Consider the following 11,657-nt stretch of genomic DNA (forward strand, 5'->3'; position numbering starts at 1 on the left):
AACATCCATTGTGAAGATACTTGAGCAATGCACAGATTATTTCATGGTCAATATCTTTTACTCGTTTTGTTGAGAAGTAAGAAGGTTCAGAGGTTGAGACATTAAACTACAGGGCAACAGTGTTCTTAATTAAGGGGGCCCTGGTGTCCTTGAGGTTTGTTGCTGTAGTATTTAATTCTATAGCCCCCCAGTTCTAAGCCCATTTCTGGTGTCCCCCGCCGTGATATTGCTGGAATATTGCTAAAAGCGGCGTAAAGCCAAACTCACTCAGAAACCTATGATTGTGGGTTTGAATCCCGGTTCGCCCCGATTATGTTTCTAGGTTTCTCAGCACCATACCCGTGCTCTTGGGTTTCACCGAAATGGTAAACGTCTGAGACCTGCATCACTTCGGGCTTTCTTCCCACATTAAGCTGACACGCCGTGATATAACTCTCTCACTCACTGTCTAAACATGCTAAGGGAAATTCATGGCATAGTCTAGTCAATACCTTCAATAGCATCATCCATATATTCAGTGTCATGACAGTTTCCTACCTTATACCAAGTCTGTAACTTCTGCTTTGATAGGCAAAGGGTATGTATCAACAGGATCTGGTGGTCAGACTCGCTAACTTGTTTGTTGCATGTCGTCATATCCTAATCGCGTAGATCAATGCTCATGTAGATTGTAGATATCGCTGCAAATAACTGCATCACAATGCTTTGCAGACTATTGTGACATCATTGGTTACCATGACATCACAATCAAATGACATCACTAATGGCTCTGCTACTGAAGCTGTTAGCAGTTCTTTTTACACTAAGACACTGCTTATTTCTGTCTACAAACTGAAACAGATGGAAGAATTATGTTGGATGATAAAAAAAATCGCACCCTCGTGTCTTTTGATATCAAATATATCAACGCTCGTTGATAAAATGGAAAAAGTCCTCGGCAAGCCTCTGAGTTCTTCCATTTTTTTCAACTCAAGTTGATATATTTGATATCAAAAGACACGAGGGTGAGATTCTCAATGTTAAGTCCAGATTTGATTATTTACAGACTGCTATGGAATATCGCTTGGTGCGAACAAACCAACAAAACGATTGGTATTAAGGGGGCACTGCTTAGTCTGATGTCCATGCCTTGTTCTTAAGATTTTAATTGACTCTATGAAGAAACTGGGATATTGTCTTGTGTAGGGTAATCAGTAACAGCTGGGTTGATATACATCGTATATTTGAACTAGCAGTCCAAGGAAGTATTGGTTGGGGGATTCTGTGTTAAGTTTGTTGGGCCTGCCAATGAGTCTAGTCCCCCCTTACGAACTGCCTGGCAAAACAAAGTATGACAGGGCTTTATTAGCTATATAAAACATGCACAAGTGCAATCTGTTAGTGAAAATTGCAGCCTTACATGTCTACATGCAACAAGTTCATGTCAAAATGTTCCATTTTTTCTCTAATCGCAGGTCACACAATATAGATCTTCGAACACGCTTAATACCTCTTAAGTTTATTTACCAGACTACATCATTAATTCGTGATTGCATACTTAGGCTTGAAGTCAAACTGTGGGTATAAAACATGCACCAGTGCGGCCTATTATTGAAAAATACAACCTAATCTTTTTTTTCAACATGAAAATATTACAAAAAATATCAAAATTTGTGTCTGCCTAACACTTACTTTTCCACACAACAACGATCTTTGAACACATTCAATACCGCTAAGGCATATTTATTTACCATACAACATCATTACACTAATCTCTGTGTTAGGTGTAATTTGCATGCTTTCGTGGCTTTGACATTATCAAACTGTTGGTACTTTAAGATTATTTGCACATGTTCTTAATACATTTTACAGAATTGCATCATTACGGTAATTTATGTGACACTTGCAGCAATTTCAACGTTGATAAATTTATGGGATCCAATGCAACCTGGTTTTCATGTCAGCATGCACCTGCTGAAAGTTAAATCAAGTTCCTTAAATCGGCCTTGTATGCATTTGAAAATTGAATTTGACCAAACGATTATGAACATTATCAAAACATTACTGGACTTAAAAACAGTTGCCTAAACACTGGCAACTTAAGGTCCAAAACACAACTGTGATAAATACAAAAACATCACCAGCAAAATAACTATTTCTTGTTTTGTTTCATTTTAGCCACCATCAAACATGGGTGTATACTTTATTTTGCCTGGCAGTTTGTTAATACATTGCATCATGCCAAAAATTCTGGACTTGAATAGATATGACATACCTAAACATAATGGTTATGTAAGTTGTGACTTCCTTGCAAGAAATACAGTTAGTCGCTTCTAACTAAAATTAATTGTATATTGTTCAAATCTTTTGTGAGCAGAGTTGCGTCCCTTGGGCACGCCAGAAACCTATGATTGTGGGTTCGATTCCCAGTTTGCCCCAATTATGTTTCTAGGTTTGTTAGCACCATACCTGTGCTCGTGGCTTTCACCGAAGTGGTAAGCGTTTGAGACCTGCATCACTTTGGGCTTTCCTCCCACATTAAGCTGACACGCCGCGATATAACTGGAATACTGTTAAAAGCGTCGTTAAACCCAACTCACTCACTTACTCATTCACACAAATCTTTTATGATATTGATGAAGTGTTCTCGGAACGTCCCGTGTGGAATTGGGACAGTCTTCAGTTTCTTATTTTGATTTGAATTATATTTAAACCTGTGCAATGAAATCCGATGCATGCTGTGAATTGGTAAACTCAGATGAAGTCACGCCCATGTCATTGCCTAAACTTTATCTGGAGATCTTCATCTCAATTATGCTTCAAAAGTGCTACTCGAATTGTTGGTTATTGTTATATTTATGATATATGTGTAACTTATTTCTGTTACCATGGTAACAATATCAAGTGAGAAAAAGTGTCATTTTCGAAGAATCGCACACAAAAAAGATTGTTTTGTTGTTTAGATAATGTTGCAGATGCATTAGAACAATAATATAAAAAAAGCATTCTGGAATTAGTGCATGAACCACTTTCTTCCATTTATAATGTTGTCATTGGAATCATTGCGTTTTTTCTCTCTTTGGAATTTTTCTCCAATCATTACCACAACTGCAAATAATTACTGGAGGACATAGGTGGACTTGGTCTGAGGCATTGCAATGTTTTGTGCAGTTGCTTCCCTTAGTCATGCCAGTATCCGCTGATTGTTGTGAAAATACTGGATTCACCCTGTTTATGATCCTTTGTCTATCCTATAACCATGACCATGGATTTCACTGGCATGGTATACAGCTACAACACATTGTGATGTGACAGAAATAATATGTAAAGACTTCAGCAACCCATGCTTGCTGTAAGAGGCGACTGACATTGGTCATGCTTGCGGACTTGGTTCATGCATGTCATCGTATCACAATTACGTAGATCGATGTTCATGATGTCAGTCAGTGGATTGTCTGGCCCAGACTCAACTTTTCACAGACCGCCATCATATGGCTGGAATTACTGAATGTGTCCTGAAACAAACAAGGTGAAGAAACCCAACTCAATCTCTCACTATTCCTTATTTCATGATCGGAGTCTCGTTCCTCAAAGCACAAAGGCGATCATATCTCTCATACTTTAACATAGACTTACGATGATCGTAGCGCTAAGATCGCTTTGTGGAACCGGGCCCAGGGTCCTTTCATTCATCATATCTTGCATGGTATTGTCCACAGCCCATTTATCAAACATTAACATTTCAAAATGTAAAGATGCTGTCATGATTCAGATGATGGTGATCTGAATCCTGAACTGTTAAAGCTGAATGCACATTGCTACAGGTATTGTCCATGATATGACAATGTAACCAGAATGAGTAAGTGTTCTCATCCTAAATTGTCCTCAATGGTTGAACCAGACGTGTTCAGTGGAAACGCACATTGTATATGATTGTATTGCAATTGTCATTGTAGGACTTGGTCCTGAGTTTAGCACCCCGATTTGTGTACTTTTCGAAGGTTTCCTCATCTTGTAATCATCTGGGATGACTTTGACATCATCTTTTTGTTGGCTCAGGGATTTATTTTGACGTGCTCAGAGGTGATATTTGGCCTCAAGTCTGCAGCAATGTCTGTAAGAATTCCCAAATTAGAATTAAAATTTCTCAATTCATGTTACATAGTAATAACTAATGCTATGGCTTAGTAGAGGAAACCTGCATTTTACAGACCAGTTTGAGCAAAATGATTATCTTTTCCCCAAATTGCCTGCCAAGGGCACTTAGTTTAGAATCCTGAATAAATCCCTGTAGCTTTGAAATCCAATGCTGATAACCATTGATTATCATTTATTTTGAAGTAGAAACAATTACATTATCTTATCATGTATCAGGTTATGCGTTACCAAGTTCTGTGATTGCTATATCAAATTTGTATCTAAGGAATCTAAAGTTTAACATATAAATTTAAGAAAATATTCATATTTACATGAGTGTTTCATTTGGGGTCTTTTTTATTCAACTTGGTTATTTTGACCATATAGATGCTACAGGCAAATTAATTTATGTGAATTCATGAAATAATTTGTTTGTAGTTATTTACAAAGAGGTTACCTTGGTTATCAATTTGGGATGCTTTAAACAAGACAGGCTAGGTGCTTCTTTCTGCAGTTACTGTAGTGCTGTACAAATTGTGTGAAATAGACAAGTAGACAAACAGCCACCACACTTACAATGCAGGTTGTGCCCTTGTATTGTAAATAAACATTGTGAATAAGAATGGTTTTAAATACGGATTTAATTTAATTGTAAATGACTGTATATTTTTGCACAGTTGTACAAATTTGTTACAATCTAATCCATTGTTAGTGTAAGTGTCACTCATTTTTCATTGTGCATGGTACACACACTAGTTGAAATGCTCACATTTTTAGCTTTGTATATAGAGTCTGACTGTACAGAATATGTTCATCGAGAGTTATGTCCCTTCTTCATTTCAACATTTCTCATCCCAGTAATTCACAAATAAAATGAAGCTTGTGTGCAAAGCATTGCAGAGGGTTTGATCTCCTTTTGTCAAAACTATGTTCTTGAATATTTTCAGAATGGCGTTAATGGTATTTCAACAGTTATTTCTGTAGCTATTTTCGTCAGATTGTTCAGGTACATTTATTTTTACCTCTAACATGTGCCTGAATATGTTCCTGTTTTCATTTCATTCAACATATGTCCTTACCATTGCCGCCAAGTATTTACAGCATTTAGCAAGTGGACATTCTGGAAACATTTAGTTCTGCATTTAGGTAGGGTTCCCCTGTTGTGTACATAAGGTTCAAGTTATGGCCATGTACATAGTGTTGACAGAAGGGTGGTGTTGCTGTGTGCTGTTATACATAGAAGGACATGGACCTATGCTTGTGTACAGGGAGCTGTGTACAGGGAGCTGTGTACGGGGAGTACCTCTCTACGTTACCAGTAGTGCGTCTAGGGGATTTGTGGGGTTCGAACTCAGTAATTTGTATGTAGACACCAATGACTTGAACCGAGATGTAATATTTATATGATTGGAATACAAATGACACCCACAAGAATTCAAAATATGGCAGCACCCACAAGAGTTTAAAATGGGACAACCACAAACACCCACAAGAATTCAAAATGGGACACCACCATCACCACCAGCATCAAAATGGGATGCAACAAACACCAAACATAATTCAAAATGGGACACCACCACAATATTTAAAAGTGGGACACCACCACCACCCTACAAGAATTCAAAATTTGACGCCACAAACACCCACAAGAATTGTAAATGTGACACTACCACCACCATCACCGCCCACAAGAGTTTAAAACGTGACATCACCACACACAATAATCATGTGACACACCAACCTCCTTTGAACAACCCTTGGTATCTTGCTATGCATTATTCTGCATTCTGCCTCTGTGGTCTAGTGGTAGAGCGTCCCCCTGGAGAGAGGAAGGTTGGGGGTTCAATCCCCGGCCATATACTAAAAGATGTTAAAAGATGGTACTTGTTGTTACCCTGTCTGGCGCTCTGAATTAAGGGGCTAAAACAAGGACTGGTCGTCTCAGAGTCAGTAAACTGTATCTGAGTGTTTTTTTTATGTTAAACTGTGGCATGGTCTCAGTAGGCCAGCACTATAAAATCAGCATTAATAGACTAGTACAAGCACACACACACACACACTCACACACACACACACACACACACACGTGCATGTACGTCACTATATCAGTGCAATTATCTTGGACGCAATGTTAAACCCCTTTTCACCTCACGTCACAAACGAAAAACACTGCTTGTGTTTTTTACTCCTTTCTTTGAGTGATGAAATACACTATATTCATTGACTTACAAAAAACACTTATGCATCATTTAAACATCAGTCGACAATAAATGTACAGTTTATTTCAAAATATGAACTGTAGAAAATTAACTGGCCCCTGCCTCACAGGTTTGATGCCCCTCAAGGGAATGCAGGTTTTGAGTTGCTCCCCACCAACACATGCTTGTCATAAGAATCAATTAATGGTTTGTGTGGTCAACTTGGTGACTTGGTTGATTGCATGTCATCGTACCCCAACGGCATCGATCACTAGATCATCTGGTTCAGACTCGCTTATTTACAAGCCTTTGTCAAATAGTTGGAATAGTGTGGCGTCAAGCAGCACACAACACAGTTGAAAATCAAATAATTGATTTATTTGGGCCTTTATAGCAGCTTTATGTGGATTCCCAGTGCACTGTTTTAAGACTTGAAGAATGTGACAATTATCATGTTATCGCTCCAAATAAATAAAGGAGGAAAAAAAGAAAGAAAACATGTTATGGCTCCAAGGACCAGAGGAGATGATTTGAGTTAAGAGCATATCCTCTTAATGCTCCACGTCCGGTCTGCTGGGGGTCACTAGCTCTTGTTTTGTATCCAAGGTTCGCCCACCTACCAATCTGGTCGGCTTCACTTAAGTGGTATGTGTCAATGACCAGAATAACTTTTGGCTGTCTTTCCACATTTACGCAGACATCAGTGGGAAAAACCTGGCATTAAAAAAACTGCTAAAACTTCCATAGTGCTACAACTTAGATTCCTGGTTAGAATTGGACCCCAGCAACCCATGTTGATCAGAAGGGGCAACTGTCATGGATCAGGTGGATGATGTGTCATAGAAGCTGAGGGTGTGGGTGTTGCTCATGATATCAATCACTGGTTTATCTGGCACACTGTTAATTAGACTGCAGTGATATAGCTGGAATATTGCTGAGTGGGGAGAACAAAAGACATACCGTATTCAAAAAGTAAAACAGGGTCAGACCATTCACTCTTCACTCTGGGGCCAAGTGGCCCAGTCGTCTGAGGCGCCACGATTCGCTGTGCAGAGTTGCGTCCCTTGGGCACACCAGAAACCTATGATTGTGGGTTCGAATCGCGGTTTGCCCCGATTATATTTCTAGGTTTGTCAGCACCATACCCGTGCTCGTTGGTTTCACCGAAGTGATAAACGTCTGAGACCTGCATCACTTCGGGCTTTCCTCCCACATTAAGCTGACACGCCACGATATAACTGGAATACTGTTAAAAGCGGAGTTAAACCCAACTCACTCACTCACTCGCTCGCTCAGTCTCACCAACTACATGTATTATAGTTCCCACTTCATCCTTCTGGAAAGTTACTGTATACTTCTTGTACAGTGAGTGATGTATTTGAGCATCTATATGTACACACCTCCCTGTATGGTGTTATCTCACACATGGTCATGTTTTACACAAAGTGCTTCATTGTAAATTAACATCCCTCATTTAGGGCCACATTCAAAGAGACCTGTAGTACAGTGTATTCATAAGAATTATTTTTAAATAAAATTCATAATATTTCTTGTGTAAATCTTCTGTTTTCTGTGTATGAGGAAGAGGGTGTTGGGTAACTGTATCAACCTAGTGGTTAAATCAAAGGCTTGTCACACCAAGACTCCAGCTGATCCTCCACATGGGTACACTGTGTGAAGCACATATGGGGGGCACGGGTGGCCCAGTCGTCTAAGGTGCTGCAATTTGCTATGCAGAGTTGCATCCCTTGGTCACGCCAGAAACCTATGATTGTGGGTTCGTATCCCTGTTGCCCCGAATATGTTTCTAGGTTTGTCAGCACCATACCCGTCCTCGTGGGTTTCACCGAAATGGTAAACGTCTGAGACATGCATCACTTCGGGCTTTCCTCCCACATTAAGCTGGCACGCTGTGATATAACTGGAATACTGTTAAAAAAAGCGTTAAACCCAACTCGCTCACTCCTCCACATGGGTACACTGTGTGAAGCCCATTTTGCTCTCCCACCCAGCAATATTCCAGCTATATGATGGTGGTCTGTATATAATCGAGTCTGGACAATCCTGTGATTGACACGCAATTTGGATGCCATGACATGCATCAACCAAATCAGCAAGCCTGACCACCCGATCCTGTTAGTCGCCTCTTACGACAAACATAGTCGCCTTTTATGGCAAGCATGGGTTGCTGAAGAACTATTCTACCCCGAGTCTTCATCATCCCTTGTAAAGTGCCTTGATATGGGGGCTCCTTTAGAGGGAAACAATTCAATCCCTTATGACTGCACTCAGGTAATGCAAATTTTGCATATTTTAGATGTTTTGGTAATGCATGGTTTAAAAACTGAAAGAGGTCTGCACTATATCCATATGAGGGAAGGTCATGAGAATTTTGTTGGTAATAAAAATGTTATGAAAGGCATGTTTGAAGCACCTAAGTAACAAGGCAGTTTTGTTTGTTTAACACGGCACTGGGCAGTATTCGAGTCTGGGCTCTACTAATAATCAAGTCTAGACAATTCAAACCTGTCATTGACAAGAGCATCGATTTTCTAAAACATTCATCAACCAAGCTGGCGCGGCTTTTAATCAATGTGCTCACGTGATTTGATGCACTTTGCGTTGTATGACCCGTTTTATCACAATATAGATCTTGATTATTGATCACATCGTGTTGACTGGGCGCCGCCATTTTGTTTGAAGCAAATGCAAGTGATACAAGAGTAGGAATCTGATTGGTCCATAGGAGAGGCATAGAAGGGACACAACTCGTAATAACCTGGTGGCAATGCGACCGAGGCCAAAAATTCCAGTCTAGTTCGGCAAGGGTGGAAACTGGACTTAATAACTCCCCTTCCTCGAGAAGATGCTTTTTTACAAGCATGGGGGAAACATTATTACACAATAAAGAGCAAAAAAAACTTGTTGATCTCTTCTTTAACCAAGGAGCTAACATTATGACTCGCGGCGACACATGCATTGTGACCGGATCTTCACGGGGTTCCCGATAGTGCTTTGCCAACAGGGAGGGCATGTCGTAACCGATCCCGGCTACAGCGCAGCATGATACAGAACAGTGTGAAACCTACTATCAAATACTTTCAAATAGTTGTATATCTTTATAATCTTAGAAAATAAAGCATATTGTTGTGTTACATTATGTTGTCCCATATTAAAATTTACCCTAAAGATCCGGGTAAGAATAGGTCTTCTGCAACCCATGCTTGTCGTAAGAGGCGACTAACGGTATCGGCTGGTCAGGCTCGGTGCGTTGGTTGATGAATGTCATCGTATCTCCACTGCGTTGATCGATGATATATCATGATATCAATCGCTAGATTGTCTGGTCCAGACTCGAATATTTACAGATCGACGTCATATAGCTGTGTGGCGTTAAACAGCAAACAAACAAACAAACTATACTGCAATTATTCGATAACACTTTAGAAAATGAGAAAAATTAACAGACAAGCATGTGTGTCCTGGTTCAGGGCTGTATATCTGTCCTATTACTCCCGCCAGCATGGGATCCGGGGTAGAATAGGTCCTCAGCAACCCATGCTTGCCGTAAAAGGTGACTATGCTTGTCGTAAAGGCGACTATAACGGGATCGGTTGGCTCGCTGACTTGGTTGATGCATGTCATCGATCTCAATTGCGTGGATCGATGCTCATGATATGAATCACTGGATTGTCTGGTCCAGACTCGATTATTTACAGACCGCCGTCATTATAGCTGGAATATTGCTTAGTGCGGCGTTAAACAACAAACCAACCAACCAACCAACCGTCAGCATGGACTAAAAACTTCCAAGCGATAGATTAAATACTCGTTTTGGACACATGAAACAGAAAAGATCCCTGGTCAATGCTTGCCGCGAAGTATGGGGCACGTGTGTGGCGAGCATCAACATATTTATCGTGCAGCACGCAACAGCGATTCACGCGGTACATCCTTTTTCACGACTCTGGAGCTTGTGGTTGTTCCAGTGTATTCGATTCTGGACCAGACAAACCAGTGATTGATATAATCCATCATCGAGCCTTTCCATTTAGGCGCAATGCACGACAAACAATTGTCACTATAGACCAATTGTAACCTGGATTCCCCTCTAGGAACACGGCGCGTGATTTCTTTGTGTGTTGTTTAACGCCGCACTCAGCAATACTCCAGCTATATGACGGTGGTCTGTAAATAATCGAGTCTGAACCAGACAATCCAGTCATTGACAGCTTGACCATCGATCAACGCAATTGGGATACGATGACATGCATCAACCAAGTCAGCGAGCCTGACCACCCGATCCCGTTAGTCGCCTCTAACAAGCATGGATTGTTGAAGACCAACTTTAACCTGGATGTTTACGGCGTGTGAGTTGGGGGAGCGTGGATCCTCAATGTGACGATGGAGTGAGTATGGTTCTATGTCGCTTTTAGCAATATTCCAGCAATATCATGGCGGGGGACATAGGAAATGGGTTTCACATATTATACCCGTGTGGGGAATCTAGCCCGGGTGTTCGTACTATACTGTTAACTGCGGTATGAGTGAGTTAGTTGGGGTTAACGCCGCTTTGAACAGTATTCCAGGCCTGAATTCAATAGGAGTGTCCGCTTGATGAGGGAGCAAAGTCCGAAGTGATGCAAGTCTCAGACGTTTTCCACTTAGATGACATCCACGAGCATGGGTACGGTACTGACAAACGTAGGAACATAATCGGGGCGAACCGGGATTCGAACCCACATTCATAGGCTTCTGGCGTGACCAGGGGACGCAACTCTGCAGAGCGAATCGCGGCGCTTTAGACTTGGCCACCCGTGCCCCCAACTGCGGAATGACATTTCATGGAGAATTCATTATTTTCAGGAACCAAGATTTGAATGATAGATATCATACATTTGACTCTAATAAATCAATGTATAGAATTCGAACTTGTGTTCAGTAATATGAAAAAATGATTTGTAATATCAATAATTCATTCACTTATTTTTATCAATAAATGTATTTTGTATATATCTAAAATCGATTTTGTGAAATCAATACCTTGGTTTTTGATTTTATATCCTATCCTTTGTCTGATATTTCTAATTTTATTATTATTGAATCTCTTAACAGACTGATAATATTAATACGTTTCTTAACATTTTAATAATATCTCATTCGTAAACTACATCTTAAATATTTGCAATATAAAAATAGCAAAACGCACACACCCTAATTTTAATACTTGTAAATATTACGTTTTGGCACACACACGACACTTGAATGCCGAAAAGCACATGACATAGACGTGGCCAGAGATTCAACTGATATATCCCACACAGGAAATATATCTAAGGGAAG

The sequence above is a fragment of the Haliotis rufescens genome, unplaced genomic scaffold, assembly GCF_023055435.1.
Source record: "Haliotis rufescens isolate VD_foot unplaced genomic scaffold, xgHalRufe1.0.p SCAF_21, whole genome shotgun sequence".
Lineage (NCBI taxonomy): Eukaryota > Metazoa > Mollusca > Gastropoda > Lepetellida > Haliotidae > Haliotis > Haliotis rufescens.